A 26,069-nucleotide genomic window follows, 5' to 3' on the forward strand; every position below is an offset into this window, starting at 1 on the left:
CCAAGGGAGCTAGCTTAATCCAGCCAAGCCCAGCCTGATCCCCAGGCTTAGGATGCAAATGCCCTTCAAGTCTCCTTTTGTTTTGTCTGTGTGTGTTCAAGTATGCATGTGTGTGTGTGTGTGTGTGTGTGTGCATATGTACTTAAAGGGAGGTCAGAGATTGATGTCAAATATGATCGCCACTGTATTTTTTTAGGGTAGGGTCTCTTCACTGAGCCTGGAGCTCACTGATTGGTTAGGTTTGTGCCCAGCAAATCCCGGAGAAGATAAGAAGATAAGCAGCTTTTACATTTCTTTCCATTTTTTTTTTTTTCGAGACAGGGTGGTTTCTCCGTGTAGCCCGGCTGTCCTGGTACTTGCTCTGCAGGCCAGGCTGGCCTCGAACTCACAGATCCTCTGTCTCTGTCTCCCAAGTGCTTGGATCAAAGGTGTGCAGTGCCAGCACTGTCCATCTTCTTTATGTTTGTGTGTGCGTGTGCACATGTGCATGCATGTGTGCATGTGTGTGTATACATGTGTACATGTGTAGGTGTAGGTGTGTACCTATGTCATGGTATACATGTGGAGGTCAGAGAACAACACACGGGAGCAGGTCTCTTCTTCTCCGCAGTGGGTCCCAGGAATGGAACTCACATAGTTACATTTGGCAGCAAACACCTTTATCCCCTAAGGCATCTCCCTAGCTCTGTCCTTGGGCTTTTATTTGAGTGTTTGGGATTTGAACTCAGGTCCTCAAGTCTGCATAGTAAGCACTGGACCACCCAAGCTACTCTCCAGTTTCAGAGATTTTGTGTTCGTTCTATACCCAGACCTCCTCTCTGTCCTCACTTCACCAGATCTATGTCCTACATCAGGATTACTTGGAATCTAATTAGGAGATCCGATGGGTACGTCCTGCTCTTCGGGGGAAATTCTGAGCCTGTAGCTGTCCAGAGAGGGCATAGTGTCCTCCAGTTGGGCCTGCATGGCCCACCCACCCCATGCCTCCCAGACTCCTTTCCTTTGTGGGGAAAGCTGTTTATTCCCAAGGGTTTCTCACCTCACACCAGAGCCAGCCCCTGAAGGCATTGGCATGCCATAAACCAGCCGGACCCTAATTTATCTCGTCATGATTCCGGAACCGGGGAAGGGAATGGCTCTCCAAGGTTGGGTGGAAGGCTGGCACCATTGACCTAGCCTGGACGGTGACCAAGCTGGATTCGAACCTGGTACCTTCCCCTGCTGAGACCCAGACAAAGAGCGAGTGTGTCCAAAGCGTGGGGTTGGTTTCCTGCGTTGAGTGTGCCAGGATTTCCAAAACCACATAAAGCCTGTGCCCTCCCTGCCACAGAGCTGAATGGCTTCACGTTTTCTTGGGACCTCACCCCGAGCCATCATCATTGGGAGCCTGGAACATACATGATTTGGAGGGTGGGCACCCCACGGTGTCTGCTTAGCTTCATAGGCCTCCTCTGTCCTCAGGAACAGCCCTTAGGCATCTCCAGGCTCTAAGCAGTTCAGATGGGGCTGTCTCTCTCTTCCCTGTGCTGCCATGGTGCGGCTCAGATAGTGCACCTTTGCCATACCCCAGGAAACTGAAACCTGTGCTCCCCCTCACACCCAGAGAACTGTCAATCATCCTTCCCCTGCTGGCCCCTCCCCTCCCTGGCCCCAGATGCCTGGCTGTGGTGGCAGGTGCTGGGAACCCCTGCTTCTGAGTGGTGAAAACTGAAGGATTTTTGAAATTTGCTGGCCAGAAACCTAGCTCTAAGCCAATGAGAGACCCTGTCCAAAAAAAAGGGGGTGGGTGGGTGGCACCCATGGTTGTCCACTGACCTCCACAAGGTATCTGCACGTATATGATAAAGGAAAAAGAAAAAAAAACCCAATATCTAAGAAATATCAGGAAAATAAAGCTGAGAGATCGGAGGGGTGAATGTCATGCTCAGAGGCCCTCTTCTGTCCCTGCCCGCCCCACACAGCGATGGCAGGTGGATGTGGGTGAGAGCCGGCCTGGAGGACCCCAAGTTCAGCATATGTGAGGGTTGCTCTCTCAGGATGGTGACCTCAGTCTACTCTGCACATGAGCCAGGGTCTTAAGCCTGTCTGGGCTGACTCTGAGCCGTGGACTGGATGCTGGCCCTCACGCGGCCCGTGCTGACAGATTGGATGTCTCCGGTGCGCCAGCGGCTGCTGCTAAGTGGCTTTCTGGCAGGGAGTCAAGGGTCACCTCATCGGCAGCTCTGATCCAAATAGCTCTGGCCTGTTTCGGGGGGCTCCTCCCACGTCTGCCGGTTGCATGAGGCTCTGTTTATTGTCGACCCTGTCTAGTGGTCTTTGGGGAACTAGCTATAGGAACCACAGCCTCCTTTGGGACAGATGGCTTCCTGGCCAGAGAGGGCTTAGGTTGGGGTATGTAGACCACAAAGTCTCAACCACTCATGTTTATCATGAGACACATGTGTAGGGCCCTTCTACGTCCTGAGTCCCTGTTTCCAAATCCTATCCTCTGTCTTCAGACCTGTGCAAGTCTCCAGACTTCTTGTTCTGAGCCTTAGCACTTGGTAAGGCTTTCATTTCAGAGTTGGTTTTGTGTGCATATGTGCTTGTGTATGTGCAGGTACATACGGCTATGCATGTTCATGTATGCACATGGTGCAGAGACTTGAGGTGGATGCCGAATCTCCCTCAACTGCTTCCCAAAGAGTTCTGGTTTTTGAGACAGCATTTCTCATTGGTTTAGGGCTCATCAATTCAGCTAGACTGGACAGCCAGTCCCCACCCACCCCCACCCCGGGGGAACATCGCCCTGTCTCTGCCTCCCCAGAGCTGGGATCATAAGCATGTGCTCTGACTTTTAGAATTTTCTAATTTAATTTAAATTATTTTGTATTCATTTAGTGGTGTGTATGTGTGTGTAGACATGGGTATACCACTGTGAACATATGGAAGTGGAAGGATAATTTGGGGGAGTCAGTTCTCTATCCTCCCACTGTGGGTTTCAGAGATCAAACTTGGGTAAAGCTGGTTGTCAGGTTGAGCGGCGGGCACCTCTGTCCTCTGAGCCATCCCAGCAGCCCAGCCTCCAGCTTTGCATTTTACGTTGGCTTTAGATGCCAAGTGACACCCATGTCCTCATGCTTAGGATCAAATGCTTTATCAAGTGAGCTATCTCCCTTTCTCATCTTCATATTTGGACCAAGCTGGCTTTGAACTCACAGCAAACTTCCTGCCTCAGCCTCCTAAAGGTTGGAATTACTGGCATGTGCTACCACACCCAGCCTTCACCTTGTTTTTGAGAAAGTCTCTCTCAGGTCTGGAAACTGCCAATTAGTCTCTCTGCTAGCTAGGCTCAGAGCCCCAAGGATCTGCCTGCCTCCTCCGTCCCCAACACTGGGATTAAAGTGTGTGCCATCTTGCTTAGTTTTTTTGTTTTGTTTTGCTTTGTTTTGTTTTGTTTTGTTTTGTTTTAATGTGGGCTCTGGGCATCAAACTCATAGTCTCAGGGCAGGTGCTTTACCAAGTGAACTGCACCCCTAATGCCCTCATCCCTGCCCTTTCTTGTTTTTAGACAGGTCTCAGGTAAACAGTGCTTGCCTTCCACGCAGTATATAACTGAGGATCTCTTGATCTCCTGATCCTCCTGCCTTCACCTCCAGAGAGCTGGGATTACAAATGGTACTACCGTGCCCAGCTGTGACAGATCTCTTTGAGTTTGAGGCCAGCTTGGTCTACATAGTGAGTTCTAGGCCAGAAAGGCTAGATAGTGAGACCCTTGTCTCATAAAGCAAAATACACACACACACACCAACAAATCCCGAGATGGATAGGCACTTAAGAAATGAGAGCAGAGGTTGACCTCTGACCTTGACGACTGTGTCCATGTATGTGTACTTGAAGAGATGGAAGGTTCTAGAAAAACAAGCTCCTCATTCCTCTTCATGTAAAACGTTGGCAACTGGGAAAAGTTTACCTGTGCATGTGTGCACATTTGTGTATTTGTGTGTGCATGTGCATGCCAGGTGTGTTTTCATTTTGAATGATGTGTGTCTGGGAATCCTTAGACGCATGCCTACCACCCTGGTGAACCTAATTGGAGACAAGTGCTTAAGAGTCGAAAGAGGTCTGGGCAGGCCCTGTTACAGGAAGTCCAAGGTCAGGGCTGAGGGTGGGCGCAATGCAATGCACACGCAGAGTTCGGCATCCCTGTCTGCTGATCTTTTCCTAGGAAAGAGAACTGGGTGTTCAAAGTCTAGGGGAAAATCTATAAAAGCACCAATAACCATTCATGTTTCTCAAAATAACATTGTTAGGAAGAACTCTGAAGTAAAGAAACAGTATTTCACACATCCTAAATCAGTCCTGCAGGGTCAGGCAATAACTTTCCACCTATCATCTTTCCTGTGCACGAGCAATATCCGTGTCTCCACCAGACCCTGGCCCCACCCTGCCCTACAGCCCTGCTTTACCCAGACACCCATAAATCTCTTCTTGTTCCACAAAATCTTCCTGGGAAAGGCCCCACTCTCTGTGTCTGCTCTTCCGTCCAAACTCTCAACGCCTTCAAGATTTTATGATTTCGGCTTTGTTGACTTGGCCTCCTGGGTTCCCCCGCGGTAGGCGGCTGTTTCAGAGAGAGGCTAGAGGTTTTGGGTGACCTCAGCCTCACTCCTCGGCTGGCCTGAGCTAGAAGATCTTGCAAGCAAGATCCCCGCAGCTGCCAGAGGGGGCCCCAGTGGCCACTTACAGGGGGCCTTCAAGGGCATGGATCTTGGTCCAGTTTGTCTCTGTACACTGAGCTTCTAATTGATCTACCTTCAACATCCAGGATCTGGCATTAACAGAATCTCACATTTTATATCCTCCCTGCCTCTCCCCAGATTCTTCTTTCCATGAGAGACTCACAAGGGGGAACAGAAATAAGGTGCAATGCCCATGGTCTTATTTATGTCACAGATGGTTGGTCCTGGTTGTCCTCTGAGCTAAAGCCACCAGGACACAGATAAAGACATGGCCGAGAGCTGGGGACGTAGCTCAGTTGGTAAGGTGCTTGCTTGGCACACACACACAGCACTACCTAGAGTGAGCGTGGCAGCTCAATCTTTTAATCTCGGGACTTGAGAGGTAGAGACAGGAGGATCAGCTAGTAGTTCAAGACCCTCCTCAGCTAGTAAATTGGAGGTCAGCGTGGACTACTTGAGACCCTGACTCAGAACAACAATAACATCCAACAGTGTTTGGGTCACTTCAGAGTCCAAGCACTCAGCTGATCCTAGGCAACTTTCCCAGGAGGTGGTGGGGGGCATTTCTAATTTAGTCCTTGAATATAAAATGCTCCTCACAGGCTTGTGTGTTTGAACACTTGCTCCCCAGCAGATGGCTCTGTGCCAGAGGCTGTGGATTCTTTAAGAGCCGAAGCCTAGCTGGAGAAAGTGGGCTACCAGGAGAGCATGATTTAAAACATTATATTCTGGCCCTGCTTCCTGGAATCCTGAGATATGATCAAAGAGCCCCACTCCCTTGCTGTTACCTCAGAGAGACCCACCACCATCAAACTTGGAGTTGAAATAAATCCTTCTTCTTTTCCCTAAGTTGCTACCTTGGCTTAGCTTGTTGTTGGTTTTGTTTGAGGTAAGGTCCCTTTACATAGCCCAGGATAGCCTAAAACTTGCTGTGTAGCCAAGGATGGCCTTGATCTTCTGATCCTCCTGCCTCCTGAGGGCTAGGATTACAGGTGGACCACACTGTATGCGTGTGTGTATGTGGGGGGGGCGGGAGTTGGGGATGGAAGCCAGGTCTCTGCGTGTGCTGGGTAAGTGCTCTCCAAACTGCGATGTGTCACTATCCCCTAAGTTGCTGCTTCTCAGGTATCTGGTTACAGTGATGGAAAAAGTAACTCAGAGCACACAAGAGGGGATGAATCATATCTCAGGATTCTATTGCTGTGATAAAATGCTCTGACCAAAAGTTTAGGAAGGATGGATTTGTTTTAGCTCACAGTTCGGGCTCTCAGTCCCTTCAGAACAGAGAAGTCAAGGCAGTCAAACTAGTCCCACCACACTCACAGTCAAGAGTGGGGAGAAATGAGTGTATGCTTGCTTATTTGCTTGCTCGCTTCTTGGTTGAATTTCCTGACTTCCATGCTGTCTAGGAATTGCTCCTACACCTCCCCTCCACCAGTGCTTGGGGAATGGTGACATGGGATTCACTGATCATCAATTACCCACGGGCCAACTTGATCTAGATAATTCCTCCTCAAGGCTCTCTTCCAGGTGACCTGGGTCACGTCAAAATGACAAGCAAAACCATCCGGCACCAAGTCTTGGGGTTTCCAGGCAAGAGGATCAGTGAAAATGAACCCTTAAAGCTACGGAGAGATGATTTACATTCCGAGGAGGGGGTGATGTCCATGGACAGGGAGCCACGTGCTGGAAGTGAGTGACAAGATTAGAGTCGTGTGTGCAGCTGGAGCAGGTTAAGTCTTCCCTCACGGGTGGCAGAGCAAGCCTAGCTATGCTACTTAAAATCGGAATTTTAGCAAAATTGATCTTTGCTGGTGGTGGTGGTAGTGGAGATGAGTCAGAGGAAGTCACTGCACCTCAAAGCTTACTTCTAAGTAGCTGGAAGCAGATCACAGACCTACTGGCAAAGCTGCGTAGCATGAAGTTTCTTGAAGGGAGCACTGAGGAATGCGTGGCCTTGAAGCATCTCTGCTATACTGATACAGTACGAAAAGAAAATGCAAATGGGGCTGGAGAGGTGGCCAGAGGCCAGGAGAGCCACTCTTGCAAAGGACCTAGCTTCCATTCCCAGCACCCATGTGGTGTCTCACAGCCATCCACGACACCAGTGCCAGGAGATCCAGCCAGGTCTTCTGGTCTCTAAGGTATCACAGCAGTGTTCTCAACCTTCCTCCTGCCCCGGCCCTTTAACACAGTTCTTAGCCCTTGTGGTGACCCCCAACCACAACACTATTCCATTTCTTATTCATAGCTGCAATCTTGCTACTGTTATGAACTTCAGGTAGCCCCAAAGGGAGTTGTGACACACAGGTTGAGAACGCCCACATGACATACACCCGGAATACACAAATTCACATAGGCATGCGTGTGGACACATAACAAAAACCTAACTTGATCTTAAAAACCAGAGCAACAGCATGGTTATTAATTTAAAAGCACGAATATATAGAATGTAAAGTAGCAATAAATTGGATACTGTCCCAATACAAAAATTTTCATTCTTCTAAGATACTCTTAGGCAATGGCAAGACAAAGACTGGAATCCGTGGAAAACACATACTCAACCAAGGAGTTGTATCTAGAATATAGAACAAGCATTTACAGTTTAATGGGAAGAGGGCAAAGAGCTTGACTGGAAGAAAAAATGAGGAAAAGAGGAAAAAGTTTTAAGTTCTCATTCATGTTGAGTATGTATGAAAACTAGCATAACACCTTTGGGAGAGTTTGGCGCTTCTCTCTCTCTCTCTCTCTCTCTCTCTCTCTCTCTCTCTCTCTCTCTCTCTCTCTCTCGTCACATTTAGGGCCAGAGGCATGGATAATTCAGCAGGGAAAGGTGCTTGCTGCCAAGCCTGGTGACCTGAGTTCTACATCCCTAGGACTTCTGACCTCCACACGTGCACTGTGATGTGCACAGGCACGTGTACATACACACATGGATGGATGAATGAATGAATGAATGAATGTAAAAAAGCACCAAGTATGGAAGCTAACAAGGCAAATTAGACTCGAGAAACATCTGTTCATCAGAAGACACTGTGAGCTGCAAATCTGATCCATGGCGACTCGTCTCATTGGAAGTCATTGATGGACTGAGGAGAGACAGGGGGGCATGTTCTAGAACCAAGAAAATATGTCTCCATAGGAGGACGAGTTACATTATACACGTTCTAGTTTCCTTTCTGTCGCTGTGGTAAACAACGTGGCCGAAAGCAACTTAGGGAGGAAAGGACTTATTTTACCGTATTCTGCCTGACAACAGTCCAGCCCTGAGGGAAGCCACCTAGGCAGGATCTTGGTGCAGAAGCCAATCAGGAGGCTGCTAGCTAGCTTGCTTTCTGGCTTGCTCAGCTAGCTGTCCTATATAGCCCAGGACCTCTTGCCATTGGAGTGCTGCTGCCCACAGCGGGCTGGGCCTCCCACGTCACTCACCAATCAAGGTGGTGCTTCACAAGCACACCAGTGTGCCAATCCTATGGAGGTGACTCCTCAGCTGGATCATCCTCTTTTCTCGTGATTCTAAATCATGTCAAGATGGGCAATAAACACTAACACAGGCAATGTATGTATTCTTGTTGGTTTCCCCTTTTGTAGGGTCTTGCTATGTAGCCCAGGCTGGCCTGGAACTTCCAGCCCTTCACCTCGAGCTCCTGAATGCTGGGATTGCAAGTGTGTGAAACCGCCTGGCTTTATAAACGTTAAAAAGAGAGATGTGATTAAGCCCTTTACTCAGATCTTAGATTGGTGCATTTTATTGTAGGCGTATTGTATCTTGATACAAAATTATAGAAACAAAGGAAGAGGGGTTGAGGGGGGAGGCTTAGTCTAGTGGTTCTCAAGTGTCCTAATGTTGCAACCCTTTAATACAGCTCCTTGTGTTATGGTGACCCACAACCATACAATTATTTCATTGCTACTTTATAACTGTAATTTTGCTACTGGTCCAAATTGTAATGTAAATATCTGATGTGCAGGATAGGTGACCCTTGTGACCCTTGTGTCATTCAATCCCAGTGGGGTCACAACCCACAGGTTGAGAACCACCGGCTTAGTAGAGTACTTGATACACAGCGTTAGGACCTGAGTTCAGTCTCCAGAGGTCATATAGAAAGCTGTTTATGGCGGCATGTGCTGGAACCCCAGAGCTGGGAGGCTGGAGACACGTGGATCTTGGGAGCTTGCTGGCCAGACATTATAATCCAATCAGTGAGCTTCAGACTCCATGAGACAACCCACCTCTAAATGGAAGGCGGAGAGGCTAGAGGGATGGCTCAGCACTAAACATTGCATCCTCTTCTTGCAAAGGACCTGGGTTTAGTTCTCAGCACCTGCATGGCATGGCTCATAACCACTTGTCCAGCGCTAGGGGATCCAATGCCACCTTCAGGTCCCCATAGGCACCTGCACTTACCTGTGTGTGCTTATAGAAACACACACACGCGCACAAACACAATTGAAAACACAATTTCCAAAAGCAAACATGGTGAAGCATGACTGAGGAAGACACTTGCTGTTGGCATCTGGCCTCTGCCTGCGTGAGTGAACAGGTACATGAACAGACACATACACATACATTAGCAGGTATGTGCACAAACATGCTTCCGCACATCGAAGAAACCAAAGAAGAAAAGCATCCCACCAGGGAACTGAAAAGCCAGTCTACCAAGGGGACTGTTTGTAGGGCCTTCGGGGAATGAATGTTACACGTGTGTGGACAGGTGTGTTTGTGTGTACACACGCCCATGCACGTGGGTTGCAGAAACCAGAGCAGGACGTAGGGTGTCTTCCTCTACCTCTCTTTGCCTTATTGGCATGAGACAGTCATTTACTAAAACCAAAAGTTCACTAGTTCAGCTAGGATGACTGGCCAGTGAGCTCTCGGGCTCTGTCTGTTTGCCCTCCAATGCTGGGGTTCCAAGCAGCATTCATAGCCATGCATGGGATTTGAACTCAGGTCTTCAGGCTTGTGGAACAGAGCTCTTACCCATGGTGCCATCTCCTCAGCCAGACAGGTGCTGTTTGTATATATCTGCACCATCAACACTGAGGCTGATGAAAATGGGTCAGGGACCATCTAGAGACCTGGACAATGGTTGTCCCCTTGGGGACTCACAGTTCTTAGTGGTGATTCTTCTCAGCATTCTTCTCTGCCTTCTTTTAGTTGCTCAGGTAATTCTAGAAGGTCCCAGATTGGCCCTCAGTGCCCAGCATTCTAGACACAGTACAAGCAGGGATTCCGGGGGCATCCAGGCAGCCTCGCAGTGTCGGCAGCTTTTTGGAGGGCTCTTCTGGGGATTCAGTCCTTTCTGGGTGTCCGAGTTTTTGTGGTTCAAATCCTGAGGAGTTTGCAGCCTGCCTTAAGAGTATCCCAGTAGGTGGTCATCTGGCTACTATAGTCAGCCTCCCGAACTCTTGTCTTCAGGGACAGTAATGTGCTTAGGAAGTGTCCTGTGCTTTGTCAGACTGTCAACACACCATAAAGACGAACCTTCTGTGAGCCACTGTCCTGCACACCCCAGCCCTTGCCTGGAGGGCAGAGGTCTTTCTCTTCTGACAGCCATGCTCCCTCTTCCCTGGCTCAGGGATTGCCATCTCCTCTGACTGGCGATCTCTCTCTCTCTCTCCCCCAACCCCCAGGGAACAGATCAGCCTAAAAGGGGACTTAAGCAAGCCCCCCCCAACCCCTCCCTGGGGGATTCTAGGCAGGGGCTCTGCCACTGAGCCACGCCCCCAGCCCCTCCCTGGGGGATTCTAGGCAGGGGCTCTACCACTGAGCCACGCCCCCAGCCCCTCACTGGGGGATTCTAGGCAGGGGCTCTATCACTGAGCCATGCCCCCAGCCCCTCACTGGGGGATTCTAGGCAGGGGCTCTACCACTGAGCCACGCCCCCAGCCCCTCCCTGGGGATTCTAGGCAGGGGCTCTACCACTGAGCCACGCCCCCAGCCCCTCCCTGGGGGATTCTAGGCAGGAGCTCTACCACTGAGCCAGGCCCCCAGCCCCTCCCTGGGGGATTCTAGGCAGGGGCTCTACCACTGAGCCACGCCCCCAGCCCCTCCCTGGGGGATTCTAGGCCGGGGCTCTACCACTCAGTACATTCCCAATCATTTTGTAAACATTTATTGATTTATTTTGTGTGCGTGCACACATGTGCATATTTGTGCCATGCGGCATATGTAGAGGTTAGACGACAACTTGAGAAAGTCTATTCTGTCCTTCTACATTTACATGGGTTCTGGTGATGGAACTCAGGTCACCAGACTGAGAGGCAAGCCCCTTTACCCACTGAGCCATCTTGCTAGGCTCCATTTAAAATTATTATTATTATTACTATTATTATTGTTGTTGTTATTAATTTTAAGATAGTGTTTTGCTAAGTCACCCAGGCTGGTCATAGATTTATGATCCTCCTGCCTCAGACTTCCAGGTGGCAAAGATGAAAGACTTCACTAGGGCATGGGCTCATAACTTCTCTGTACCAAAGGGGAAATTAAGATCATGAGAACTGAAGAGGTTGGCTGAGGCCATGTTTCTGTGTTGGGGAGGAAGGCAGGCCTGGCCTGTGGTGTTTGTCTTTAGTACTCTAGGCTGCTGAGCTGTCAGTGGGACCCAGGGTATAGATAGAGGGGTGAGCCTCCTTCAAACCTTAATAGGCACACATATGCCTGAGTAAATACACAGGCCTGAGTGCACACACTCTCTTGTGTGCATGCACACACACCTCTGTGTTGCAGACGAGAGCACCCCTCTCACCAGCTCCTCCGTGGGTGATACGCCCTTCCTCTCACCACCACGGCTGTAAGGCTGTAAGATGATGGATGAGGAGCCTCAGAAGGATGGCATGCAGGCCCCTTCCAAACTGGGGCGTCACCCAGAAGAAAATCATGAGGCAAACATGAACAAGCCTGTAAACACCAGCAGACAATAGAGGAGACAGGCCCTGGGGCTCCATAAAGAAAGACGTCCGGCCAGGCCAGAGCTCAGGGCCTGCTTGGCTCGGGGCAGATGAGGGGACGTCAGGCGGGGGGCTGCTCCGGGCTTGGCTGGGACAGACGTCTCGGGCCGTGGCTGGCCCACGCAGCTCGGGAGTTGGCCGGGAGGCTTGGACTCAGCACAATAAACAACAGAGAAAGATAAATCGCAAATGTGTCTGGAGATCGGTGGGGAGTAGGAAGAGGTGAACGGGGGTCACCAGGAGGCCCGTCGCTCTCTTTTCTTGGTCATTGCCCCAGCTGAGAGGAGGACCCAGCGTTCCAGGGGACTTAGTCTTGGAGCCCACAAAACTGCTGGGGGTAGTTGGAGGCGGTGGCCCAGAAAACAACAACAGGGCCTTTGAGGGGAATCACTACCTGGAAATTTCCAGATAGCTATTTTAGGTTGCAGGGCTTCTGGGCAGAGAGCATGCTCAGCTCTGGGGAGCTGAGATGGGCAGGGGGGATCTGGGCAGGGGGAGATCGTCTGAAAACTTCTCGTCCTTCCTCATCAGCTTCTTCTGTCCCCTGACTCCCGGTCCAAGTGCGCCCTCCTTCCTAGGCAACAAGCACGGAACACCATCTCTGACACACACACACACACACACACACACTCATGCTCGCGCTCAAATCCTGCCTCTAGGGTTTAGGGGTGGGCTCAGCAGCTCAGCAGTAAAGGCACTGCTGTACCATCATCAGATGACACAAGTTAGACGACAAGACCTTGATCCCCAGAGCCCACAAAAAGATAGGAAAGAACCAGTTCCACAACGTTGTCCTCCCCTCTCCATCTTGAGCTGTGCCACATTACTTCCATCTCTCTCTTCCTTTGAGAATCCAACCTCAGCTCCCCAACAGACCGGCAGAGGAGAGGAAGCAGGCAGTTCGGGCTCAGTTGTTCAAGTGCTTCCTTTATAAAAAGTGGGGGTCTAAGTTCTACCTCTAGAGATGATGTTAACGAAAAAAAAAAAAGCTAGGCACGAGGCATGGTTGTAATCCCAGAGCATAAGTGAGTGAAAAATTAAAGGTAGGAGGGTTTCTTCTGGCTCACAGTTTCAAAGAGTTCAGTCCATGTGATGGGGAAGACGTGGCAGAATTCATGGTAGCAGGCTTGTGGAGCACCGGCTATTCACAAGGTGGGAGTGGGTGGGGTGGGAGTGAGTAGCTGAGATCAGTTCACCTCTAGCTCCCTACTCCCTTCAGCCAGAACTCATCTCCTAAAACCTCCACAGCCAGCCCCAAACAGCCCCACCTGTTGGGGAACAAGTGTTCAAAAACATGTTGGGGACATTCCAGATTCCAATGCCACATGATAGGTTCGTTATTTCCCAGAGAGTGCTATCTGCTCCCTCATGGCCCACTGCTTTAGGGTCCAGCCACTGCCACCTCATCTGCTCCATCCTGCCGTCCTGTCCTATGAAGTAGGCCACCCCACTTCCCCATAGTCTTTAGGATAGAGGACCAGCCATAGCTTGTGACAGGTCCATCTGGTTTCTTATTCATTAACGACTATTTTTTTTTCTATTTCATTTCTCAAAATTTCTATTCCCCATGCCTAGAACACCCAGAGGGCCATGCCCTCCATCAAAAGAACTCATGATTCTTCTTTCTAGAAGAATCCACCCACCCACACACACACCCACACACACACCCACCCACCATGTGAATGGCCCTTGCTCTGCAGGCCTGCTACCATGAATTCTGCTATGTCTTCCCCACTAACAAGGACTGAACCCTTTGAAACTGTGAGCCAGAATAAACCCTCCTACCCCTTCTCCCCTAATCTAGGCAAGAAACACAACCATGATGGTGTAAATGATAAAACAAAAATTAAGTTCCCAAGAAAGGGTGAGGAGAAACAGCCATGCCTGCGAAAGGGCTTATGGATGGCATGTGTCAGTCAGTTTTCTCAAAGGAGGAAGGGTTTATTCTACTTGAGGCACAGCATTGTGGTAGGGAGTGTGGGTGGAGGAGCATCATGGTGGAGAGTGGGTGGAACACCATGGTAGAGAGTATGGGTTGAGCATCATGGTAGAGAGTTGGTGGAGCATCATGATGGAGAGTGGGAAGAGCATCATGGTGGAGAGTGGGTGGAGCATCATGAGGGAATGTGGGTGGAGCACCATGGTAGGGAATGTGGGTGGAGCATCATAGTGGAGAGTGGGTGGAGCATCATGAGGGAATGTGGGTGGAACATCATGGTAGGGAGAGTGGGTGGAGCACCATGGTGGAGAGTGGGTGGAGCATCATGGTGGAGAGTGGGTGGAGCATCATGAGGGTATGTGGGGTGGAGCAGCATGGTAGGGAGAGTGGGTGGAGCACCATAGTGGGAAGTGGGGGGTGGAGCATCATGGAGAGTGTGGGAGGAGCAAAGCAGCTTGTATTGTGAGAACTCCTTCCTTGGAGGGAAGGACCCCTCCTCACAGGGTTCCAATGACAAACGGAAGTACAATTCCATCAAACTTGCCTCAAGAAGCCATGAGTTTATCGGGCTTAGTTACAAGAGCTTGGTGCAGGGTTACTAGCAGGATCATGGAGGACCTTAAAGCAACTACTGTGTCCTCTTCACCCAGCGTGGATGATGGCTTCCCTATGCCCACATGGATGGGAGCCCTCTTCAGTGAACTCCCCTAGTCATACACTCTAGCACCTTCCTAGACATCAAAGCCATAGGCAATTGGCAGAATTGCATACAAATGGCGGGGAGGAGCCACTGGAAACTCAGGTGAGTGCCCTAAGTACCACCTGGGAGGCCTCCCCAGGAGAATCTGGAGATGTGGGTCTCACCTCCAGGGAGCATCAACCAGCACTGAGGCAAATACCCATCCTCAGGGAAAAAGTGCTGATTCAGGGTGCAGAGGGGGCGGAGCCCACAGTAGCTTGTTGGCAGGAGGGGTCCTTTCACCTTCTTTCACAACAGAGACCCTGGAGACCATCACTTCCCCACAGGAATATGTCAGGATGTCTTCTTCAGGCTGAGAGTATCCCAAAACCTTGATTCTTTGAGGATGGACCCCCAAGTGTCTCACAATGAAACAGATACTCCCTAAAGGGGGAAGCCGATGGAGAGTCATCATTGGCATGTCTGACCAGCTATGGGTCCTAACTTTGTAGATAGAAGGACGGAGACCCCAAGAGGACATGGAGGTTTGGATGCTATGATGACTGATCTTGATTGTCACCTTGATGGGATTTAGAATCATCATAAAAAGGGATTTCTGGGCTTGTTTGCGATGAGTTTCTAGATTGGATTAGTCAAGGAGGGAAGACCCAACCTGAGTGTGGACAACACCATCCCATGGACTGGGGTCCTTGACTAAATAAAAAGAAAAGCTTCTATCTCTCTCTGCTTTCTGCCTGCAGATGTCATGTGAGCAGCCACTTCACGCTCCTGCCGCCATGCTCGACACCATGCTTTCCCTGTCATGATGGACTGGATCCCCTCAGACTGTGAGCCACAGTAAACCCTCTCTTCCTTAAGTTGCTTTTTGTTGTAGCAATAAGAAAATAAACTCATATAGATACAAAGTGTTCTCTGAGACAGTCCTGCATTCAAGCCTTGGTCCCAAGTCTCTGGACTCAATCTTTCTCCTCCTCCTCCTCCTCCTCCTCCTTCTTCCTCTTCTTCCTCTTCTTCCTCTTCTTCCCCTTCTTCCCCTTCCCCTTCCCCTTCCCCTTCTTCTTCTTCTTCTTCTTCTTCTTCTTCTTCTTCTTCTTCTTCTTCTTCTTCTTCTTCTTCTTCTTCTTCTTCTTCTTCTTCTTCTCCTCCTCCTCCTCCTCCTCCTCCTCCTCCTCCTCCTCCTCCTTCTTCTTCTTTTTTAAATATAGTTTAATGTGTTTTAATAGCAAACTCACAGGAACAACACAGAAGACAAGCAACATTAAAAACATGCATGCATTTTCAAGCAGGGAAACTCAGAAAAGTGAATGGCAAATGAATGATATCTTCTATAAAAAGAAAAAAAAAAACCCTGCCACAAACACCTTTTATTTGCCATCAATAAAAAATATACTTATTTTTAAAACCCTAATGCTGACATTGTTCAGAAAAATTTAACAGCTTTATTCATGGTTGTTATAAAGTTGAACTGTTGAATGTGTTCACTGGCACATTTTTACCTGCATTAAAATGCTTTACATCTTGCACTGAGATTAAAAATTTACACGCAGATGAAAACGGAGAAGCTGCCAATACCTGATTCTTCCCCCTATGTTTCCACTCACAACCACATACTTAGGTACCTTTTGGCCCCATGGAAAAATGATCTAACATTCAGAACAGGAAGAAGAGGGGGACATTTGGGGGGGGGTGAGGGGAATAAAATCTTTCCCCTCATAGTGGGCTTTTGAGGACAGTTTCGGCGAATGTCATGTACTACCTGGATCTCTTTTGGCTTAACTGTTACACGTTTGACACAGATAGCGTGCAGATCGGCATTTGCAAAAAGGCTAACCAAACAGATCTTTTCAGCCCCGCCCCCTCGGCCAAACACCAATAGCAGCACCCTGGAAGCGCAGGTCTATTTGAAGTCCCGAGAAATTTCTGGCACTAAACGCTGGAAGCGGAGTTTGAGAATGGGAAGTTCAGGAAACTTCTGATAGCATCTGATTTCCCGCTGCCACAGTACCAGTCTGTCATGATGAGATTGCTTCACCCCTCCAACAGAGGACACACTTTTATGAGTGGCTTTTGTAGCCTGACGTTTCCTGGGCGCTTAGCCACAAGCGGTTTTGTGGGCAGTTGGCTTGGTACCAGCCATAGTATGGGCTCCTCCTTACTTACCCGCTTCCACTCCATCAGCTTGAGGTGTGGCGCTGGCATCATAGAGTGACGGCAGTTGCTAACACAATTCAGTCTTTCCCCCCCTCAGATTTATTTATTTTTATTATTTCATATGTTTGAGTGTTTTGTTTGCATGTATGTATGTGCACCGTGTGTGTGCCTCTGTGTGTGTGTGTGTGTGTGTGCATGTGCTTGTTTGTGCATGCATGTGTGTATGTGTGTGTGGTGTCCATGGGGGCCACATGAAGTCATTAGATTCCCTGGAACTGGAGTTAGAGTTGGCTGGGAGGCACCATGGGGTGTGGACCCAACCTTTGAGATGTGATTGGATCATGAGGACTCTGACGTAGCTGACGGATGAATCCATTAATGGATTCATAACTTGATGGCATTATCATGAGGTGACGGAAAGTTCTGCAAGTGGGATCTACTTGGAAGAGTATGCCATTGTGGGCCACACCTTCCCCAGGCTCTCTCCCTTCCTCTCTCTGCTTCCAGGTCACCAAGAGGTGAGCCCCTTTCATCAACCATACACTGCTGTAACATGCAGCCTTGCCATGAAACCTTACAACCACGGTGACAGGCAACGGTAGCCTGAGACCTTTGACCCCCTCGACCCAAACGAATCCTTCCTTGTTTAATCCTTCTGTCTGGCAATCTGTTACAACAAGAGAGAATAGCACTAGGCTAAAAAGCTTACCCAGAATGGACAGTTAGGAAGTGGTAGGGAATTAATCGCAAATCCAAGCCTCCCCAGGATGGGGCTGCTCCACATGAGGCCGCTGAAGACACAGGCAACTAGGCTGTCCCTGACAGACACCAATCATCCGTGCCTCTTCTCACCTCCAAGATCCCACCAGCCACTGCAGATCCTGGAGAGAGAGAGAGAGAGAGAGAGAGAGAGAGAGAGAGAGAGAGAGAGAGAGAGAGAGAGAGAGAGAGAGAACATGTGTATGGAGTGCCTGGGTAATCACAGAAGCATGTGTGTATGTGTGTAGGCCAGAAGAGAACCCCAGCCACCATTGCCTTTTTATTTCCAGGTAGAGTCTCTCCATGCCGTGAACTTCACTGAGTTGGTTAGCAAGCTGGCCGGAGATTCCCCAGGGTTCCTCCTGTCTCTGCCTCCTCAGACTGGGGTGATGAACACGTGTCACCACTTGCTAAGGGTCAAGGTTAGGTTCTCATATACAAGGCATTAGGGAGGGGAGAGGAGTGGCGTGGAGGGGAGATAGAGAATAGAAGAGAGGGGAGAGGAGAAGAGAGAGGGGAAGAGAGAGAAGAAAAAGAGCAGTGGGGAGAGAAATTATGAATAAATTGACTTGGAGATTGTGGTTCTAGTTTAGTGGCATGGTGGGTCTGAGAGGAACCTAGCAGCTGAGTGAGGCAGGACACCCTGTGTGGTGAGCGGCAGGTAGTTAGTGTCCTGAGGGTGTCTTGGGAGAGATGGCTTAGCATGTGGACCCTCCACATCTCTTCCCTACTTAGAAATGCCTTCCCAGAGTACCCATGATTCCCAAATCAAGGTTCCCCTCTTCCATACTGGGGCCCCACCTGACTCCCCACTGCTGCCCCCAGGAAGGCAATGGGAGGTTGAAAGGGAGTGGGACATTGTTGGGCCACAAAGATGCCTGCCCGAGTCTTTACCCAGGCCAGCCGTATGTGTGTAACTCTCATGGAGACCTTGTACCCCGTGTTCAGTGGGGCTCTGAAGATCCATGAAGAAACAGCTGAGGTCCCAAGGCTGGAAGTGTCTCATTGCAAGCTCTGGTCTTGCTCAGGAATTGCTCTTTGGAGCATCCGGGCCCATGATACTCGGAGCTGTGCCAGGCCCACGAGGAGCGGGAGTGCAGCCTGAGGAACCTAGACGTGCTGGCCGCCCGCGGTGCAGTCGGCAGCCCGCCCTGGCAGCAGTTGGCTAGACGGTGGGTAGCAGGGAGCCTGGGCCTGTTGGTGGCTGGCTGCAGCACCAGCTGCTCCTCTTGTTTTCTGGCTCCTCCTCTTCCCCAGAACACACCACGCCAGTTCATCGTCTTCTCTGTGGGCCCTGGCCCAAATGTGTGTCTCCCCTCACGTGGGTTTCTGACTGTCCCTAGCTGTCTTGCTGTGTACCTCAGGCAAGTTGCTTAACCACTCCATGCCTCAGTGTCCTTCAGTGACATAGAGATGACAAAAGAGGAGCAGGTTTAAATATGTGTGTGTCTTTTACTTATGTGTGTGTTATGACAGTGATGCTTATGTGAGTGCAGTACCCCCAGAGGCCAAAAGAGGGCGACAGATGCCCCGGAACCACAGTCATGGGCAATCATGAACTTCTCAAAGTGGATGCTGGGAACCAAATGGCGAATGCTCTTACCTACTGAGCTATCTCGCTGGCCCTGAGGGCAGCTTTGGGCATAGGTGAGTGGAAGTTACTCCATGGCTTCACTAGGTACAGGGGTGGGGCAGGATAGTCTCCTGAAGTGACATAGCCAGAAATCCCAACACTGTCAGTCTGTAGGTTCTCAAAGACCTACAAAAGGGCTCTTACAAGGGGCCCTAGACATGGACCCTCAAAACAAGAAGGTTTTGAGAAGGGAGAAGAACACCGGGGAGGAAGCTCAGCTGGTCAAGTGCTTAACTGTATAAGCGTGAGTTTGATTCCCAGAGCCTGGGATGGAGAGATGGCTGGGTAGTTAAGAATTCATACTGCTCTTCCAGCAGACCCAAGTTCAGTTCCTAGCACCCATGTCAGCTGGCTCACAACTACTTGTAACTCCAGACCTTCTGCCCCCCAAGGGCACCTGAACTCTCGTATAGCAGCATACCCTTGAAGGCAGAGATGTGAGTATCTCTGGGCCTCACTGGACAGCCGGCGTAGTGGAGTTGGTGAGTTCCAGGCCAGTGATAGATCTTGTCTCAAGAAGAAAAAAAGTGGGTGGTACTTGAGGAATGCCCTCTGGAGCTGCTCTCTGACCCCTGACAACCCCCACCCAGACACACACACACACACACACACACACACACACACAGAGAGAGAGAGAGAGAGACAGAGAGAGAGACAGAGAGAGAGAGACTGAGAGATGACAGAGAGACAGAGAGAAAAAGACAGAGAGTCCCTAGCATTTAGCCAGTCCTTGTCCATCTTCCATCAGTCCATGGCCATCTTCAGTTCCAGCCCCAGCCCCAGCCCCAGCCCCAGCCCCAGCCCCAGCCCCAGCCCCAGCCCCAGCCCCAGCCCCAGCCCCAGCCCCAGCCCCAGCCCCAGCCCCAGCCCCAGCCCCAGCCCCAGCCCCAGCCCCAGCCATGGGTATCAGGAGGGGGTCCTGGGACCACTCTTGTCCTGTGCTTGCCCTATTCACTCTGGCACGGGCTCTCCTTGGATTGGCATGAATGATCAGCAACTCAACAGCCTTTCCACACTTGGCCTTTAGGGCCAGGGCGCCTCAGTCTTGCCTATCATGCTAAGAGCCTGTTCTCCTTCTTGGTGCTTAGATACAGCTCACAGTCTCTTACCTGGAGCTCACCTCTGGTTTTCTACCACTGCTGGTTCCCTGACTGCTTGGTACCTTCCAGGATTCTTGTCCCAGACCCACCAAACCCTTCCCCTTGAGTTCTTTTGCCAAGAGGGGAACTGTCAATCTCCTCCCAGCCCGTGCCCAGCTTTCCTCCTTCTCTGGCCCAGGCCATGGGTTAAAGAATAAGGACGGACTATGGACATTTTAGCTTATCTCTCACATTTCCAAGTTGAGCGGAGTTCAAAATGGAACAGGGGGCTCCTGGCGTGGCTCTACCGATCCCTTCCAACTGATGACCTTAGGGCAACTGTCTTCACTGATCCTGACTGGGAAGGAGAGATATCCATTCCCACACTCCCCTCCCCTGTATGCCTGGCTCACTGATGAGAATTCAATCCCAGGACTTAACCTGGATGGGCTCAGTTAATTCCCATAGCAGTCTCAAGAGGTATATTTTATATTTGATGCTCTGTTTATAGATGAGAGAGAAAGAGTTTTAGCTAAGATAGTGAGTTGCTTCCTTAAGGTCTCAATGCTGGAAAAAAGATTGTCTGAAACACAGTGGGAGGCCTGAGACAGAGGCTCCCACCGTGCAGGCCTCTCTTAGTGCGCAGTCTGGGGCCATACTTTCTACTGTGTCTCTGTGGAGGGAAGTCTCGTTGCTCTTACACTTTTAGAAGTGAGAAGGATCTAGAATGAAACAAAACAATCAGAGGCTGGCTCAATTTGTGGTTCTTCCCCAGATCACATGATTTCTTTGAGATCAGACCTGTGGAGAATAAAGCTCTTGGCTTCTAGAGCACAGGACCCCCTCACTGTCCCAAGACTGAGTTAGCTGCATAGTCATGGCCTCTCTGCCATTAGTTGCTTGGTCATGAAGTCCCTCAGCACAGATGTCCACCATCTGAGACCTTCAATATTATGATTCAAGGGAAGAGTTCCAACTTGTGGAACAGGCAACCAGACCCAGTCTTTAGTAATGTCGGGAGCCTAGAGTTAGATGGAATCATTGAAAATGTCAGTTGTGGGCATGATCAGACAGCAGAAGAGAGAGGACTGGTGGAGGTGAGGATAATAGTTAGGGTGGAGGTAGACACCAGAGTGGAGAGAGAGGTGGGGGAAGTAAGAACTGACATGACAGCACGGGTGAATATGGAGATGGAGGTGAGAGAGGGTGTGGAGATGGAGGTGAGGGAGGGTGTAGAGATGGAGGTGAGGGTGAATGTGGAGATGGAGGTGAGGGTGAATGTGGAGATGGAGGTGAGGGTGAATGTGGAGATGGAGGTGAGGGTGAATGTGGAGATGGAGGTGAGGGTGGTGTGGAGATGGAGGTGAGGGTGAATGTGGAGATGGAGGTGAGGGTGGTGTAGAGATGGAGGTGAGGGTGAATGTGAAGATGGAGGTGAGGGTGGGTTTCGAGATGGAGGTGAGGGTGGGTGTGGAGATGGAGGTGAGGGTGAATGTGGAGATGGAGGTGAGGGTGGTGTGGAGATGGAGGTGAGGGTGGTGTGGAGATGGAGGTGAGGGTGATGTGGAGATGGAGGTGAGGGTGAATGTGGAGATGGAGGTGAGGGTGGGTGTGGAGATGGAGGTGAGGGTGAATGTGGAGATGGAGGTGAGGGTGAATGTGGAGATGGAGGTGAGGGTGGTGTAGAGATGGAGGTGAGGGTGAATGTGGAGATGGAGGTGAGGGTGAATGTGGAGATGGAGGTGAGGGTGAATGTGGAGATGGAGGTGAGGGTGATGTGGAGATGGAGGTGAGGGTGGTGTGGAGATGGAGGTGAGGGTGAATGTGGAGATGGAGGTGAGGGTGGTGTGGAGATGGAGGTGAGGGTGGTGTGGAGATGGAGGTGAGGGTGAATGTGGAGATGGAGGTGAGGGTGAATGTGGAGATGGAGGTGAGGGTGGTGTGGAGATGGAGGTGAGGGTGAATGTGGAGATGGAGGTGAGGGAGGGTGTGGAGATGGAGGTGAGGGTGGTGTGGAGATGGAGGTGAGGGTGGTGTGGAGATGGAGGTGAGGGTGGTGTGGAGATGGAGGTGAGGGTGAATGTGGAGATGGAGGTGAGGGTGGGTGTGGAGATGGAGGTGAGGGTGGTGTAGAGATGGAGGTGAGGGTGGTGTGGAGATGGAGGTGAGGGTGGTGTGGAGATGGAGGTGAGGGTGGTGTGGAGATGGAGGTGAGGGTGGTGTGGAGATGGAGGTGAGGGTGGTGTGGAGATGGAGGTGAGGGAGGGTGTAGAGATGGAGGTGAGGGTGAATGTGGAGATGGAGGTGAGGGTGATGTGGAGATGGAGGTGAGGGTGAATGTGGAGATGGAGGTGAGGGTGAATGTGGAGATGGAGGTGAGGGTGGTGTGGAGATGGAGGTGAGGGTGAATGTGGAGATGGAGGTGAGGTTGGTGTGGAGATGGAGGTGAGGGTGGTGTGGAGATGGAGGTGAGGGTGAATGTGGAGATGGAGGTGAGGGTGGGTGTGGAGATGGAGGTGAGGGTGGTGTGGAGATGGAGGTGAGGGTGGGTGTGGAGATGGAGGTGAGGGTGAATGTGGAGATGGAGGTGAGGGTGGGTGTGGAGATGGAGGTGAGGGTGAATGTGGAGATGGAGGTGAGGGTGATGTGGAGATGGAGGTGAGGGTGAATGTGGAGATGGAGGTGAGGGTGATGTGGAGATGGAGGTGAGGGTGAATGTGGAGATGGAGGTGAGGGTGGTGTGGAGATGGAGGTGAGGGTGAATGTGGAGATGGAGGTGAGGGTGATGTGGAGATGGAGGTGAGGGTGAATGTGGAGATGGAGGTGAGGGTGATGTGGAGATGGAGGTGAGGGTGAATGTGGAGATGGAGGTGAGGGTGGGTGTGGAGATGGAGGTGAGGGTGAATGTGGAGATGGAGGTGAGGGTGATGTGGAGATGGAGGTGAGGGTGAATGTGGAGATGGAGGTGAGGGTGATGTGGAGATGGAGGTGAGGGTGAATGTGGAGATGGAGGTGAGGGTGGTGTGGAGATGGAGGTGAGGGTGAATGTGGAGATGGAGGTGAGGGTGGGTGTGGAGATGGAGGTGAGGGTGAATGTGGAGATGGAGGTGAGGGTGGTGTGGAGATGGAGGTGAGGGTGAATGTGGAGATGGAGGTGAGGGTGATGTGGAGATGGAGGTGAGGGTGAATGTGGAGATGGAGGTGAGGGTGGTGTGGAGATGGAGGTGAGGGTGAATGTGGAGATGGAGGTGAGGGTGGTGTGGAGATGGAGGTGAGGGTGAATGTGGAGATGGAGGTGAGGGTGGTGTGGAGATGGAGGTGAGGGTGATGTGGAGATGGAGGTGAGGGTGAATGTGGAGATGGAGGTGAGGGTGGGTGTGGAGATGGAGGTGAGGGTGGGTGTGAAGGTTTTGAGAGAGACTTGAATGGAATACATGATGGGGTTGGTGCTGACACTGGCGGTCATATTGGTGGCAGTGCTGTTGCTGCTGCTGAAGACGGGACCAAGCTGATGCTAACGGTGAGAGCAGTCACAGGGGAGGAGAATCTCTTAGAGCAACCCTTGACCCAGGCTCCTTTTCTTAGCATGTAGGCTCACCTGACAATGTGTAGACTTTTTTTTCCTGTTTTCTAGAAGCCCCTCTTCCCAGCCAGTGTTTCTGGTGAGCATTTGTCTGCAGGCCAAACACTGGGCAAGAAGATGGCCCGGGGACCTTGTGCATTAGATAAGCTGAGGGAGGCACTGGGCGTGCTCTATCTGACAGGAGTTGTCAGCCCAGAGAGACTAGACTTGGAGTCAGGAGAACCTGGAGACAGATCCTCTAACTCCAGGAAGGAAGCCAGCCTGTGACCACAGCCACATGGGTTAGCAGAAACCCTTCTGCATGGATGTAGAGCAGACCAGAGCCACAGAGGTCATCACGGACAGGATCTGGCTAAGATGCCCGAAAACAAAACTAAGAAAATGGAAAGACATATGGGTACCAACTGTAAGCTGTGCCTGGGTATGAGACTGTTGGATTTAATGGAGACATCATAGCTCAGGGTACTTCAGTGTCTTGCTTGTACCGAGAGTAGAGGCAATGGCAGCAAGAATGTTCTAGAAGGGTCCAAGCATGTGTTCTGCGGCTGTCACTAGGAGTAACAGAGCCTCTGGCATGAGCTTACGCATCTCCCCCTTAGTGTGAACACCAGCACACGAAATACTGTCAGAGCCGCCATGACCAATCTCTGAGCCTTTTCATTACCCACAGGCAATCTGCCACCAGTGCTGGCTTGCCCTGGCCTCTGCCAAGACCCCAGGAGAGGCGCTGGCCTAGACAACCCTCGTGTGGAGTATAGGCCAGCCTCCCCAGCGTGTTGCCCAGCCTGTGGGCCTTGCCAGGTGTCAGGTTCAATTTCCCACCCCTCTTTTCCAGAGAACCAAACGTCTTGTCCCTTGGTGCAATCTGGGTCCTCCCAGGCCGCCTTCTTGGAAGCAAGAGAAGCCCTGGGGATGGGGGGGGGGGGCGCGGGCGGAACGGCTCACGCTCACCAGGCAGGGCAGGACAGGACAGCATGAAAAAGTGTTGCTCAGTTGATCTGCCATCCCATGGAGGTCATGCTATATAGTTAGTCGGAAGAACGGAGGGCGCAAGGTATGCTGGGACAATATGTCCAGAGATCTGGGTTGAGGCCTGTCACTCCTTTTGTCTCCAGGGCTGGTCCCACTGGCAAATAAGTTTTATGAGACACAGGCCCCGTTGAGCCCCATCCCACCTTCCATTAGACAGCAGAATTCCTCCCCCCAGCCAACCCCAAACCCCTGCGTAACTTCACACTCACAGTTTTGTTGAAATAAGAGCTTTATTGAGATACGAGTCATACACAGCACAGTCAATGCACTAAGTGGAGTAACCCAAGAGTTTTGGAGAGTTGTGTAATCTCCCCACTGGTTCTAGAACATTCCACCCCCCTCCCGCCCCTTCCAACGCCCCACATTTTGGGTTTTGTTTTGTTTTGTTTTGTTTTAAAAACTGGGACCAAATAGCCGAGAGGAAGCCACTTAAGAGAGGCAGTCTCTGCTGTGGCTCACAGTCTGAAGGTGTGATCCCTCCTGGTGGGGAGACCCTGGCGCCGGCGGGAGGCTGAGTAGCCACACTGAGTAGCCACACTGAGTGGCCACACTGAGTAGCCACACTGAGTAGCCACACTGAGTGGCCACACTGAGTGACCACACTGAGTAGCCACACTGAGTGGCCACACTGAGTGACCACACTGAGTAGCCACACTGAGTGGCCACGCTGAGTGGCCACACTGAGTAGCCACACTGAGTGACCACACTGAGTAGCCACACTGAGTAGCCACACTGAGTGACCACACTGAGTGACCACACTGAGTGGCCACACTGAGTAGCCACACTGAGTAGCCACACTGAGTGACCACACTGAGTGGCCACACTGAGTAGCCACACTGAGTAGCCACACTGAGTGGCCACACTGAGTAGCCACACTGAGTGGCCACACTGAGTGGCCACACTGAGTAGCCACACTGAGTAGCCACACTGAGTGACCACACTGAGTGGCCACACTGAGTAGCCACACTGAGTGGCCACACTGAGTAGCCACACTGAGTGGCCACACTGAGTGGCCACACTGAGTAGCCACACTGAGTGACTACACTGAGTAGCCACACTGAGTAGCCACACTGAGTGGCCACACTGAGTAGCCACACTGAGTGACCACTCTGAGTGGCCACACTGAGTAGCCACACTGAGTAGCCACACTGTGTCAGGAAGCAGAGACAAAGAATGGTGCTCTGATCATTTGCTCTTTATTTTTTTTTTTAAATTTTTTCCCACACAGGGTTTCTCTGTGTACACCTGACTGTCGTGGAACTCACTCTGTAGACTAGGCTACCCTCGAACTCACAGAGCTCTGCCTGCCGCTGCCTCCCTAGTGCTGGGATTAAAGGCTCTATGGGCAGCTGCAGACCTGAAATGTCTTCCGGGGTTGTGGTCCATAAGAGGTGGCTCAACTCCCTCTGATACTAAGAGCCCAGCGTGCATGGCTGGGAGGCCAGGGAAAGATAACGATGTAGATGACTCTGTGAAGAAGGTTCAGGCCCGCCATGTCAGTACCTTGTACACTAAGTCTGC

The sequence above is a fragment of the Mus caroli genome, unplaced genomic scaffold (genome assembly GCF_978045245.1).
Source record: "Mus caroli unplaced genomic scaffold, Mus_caroli_1 scaffold_4, whole genome shotgun sequence".
NCBI classification, from domain to species: Eukaryota; Metazoa; Chordata; class Mammalia; order Rodentia; family Muridae; genus Mus; species Mus caroli.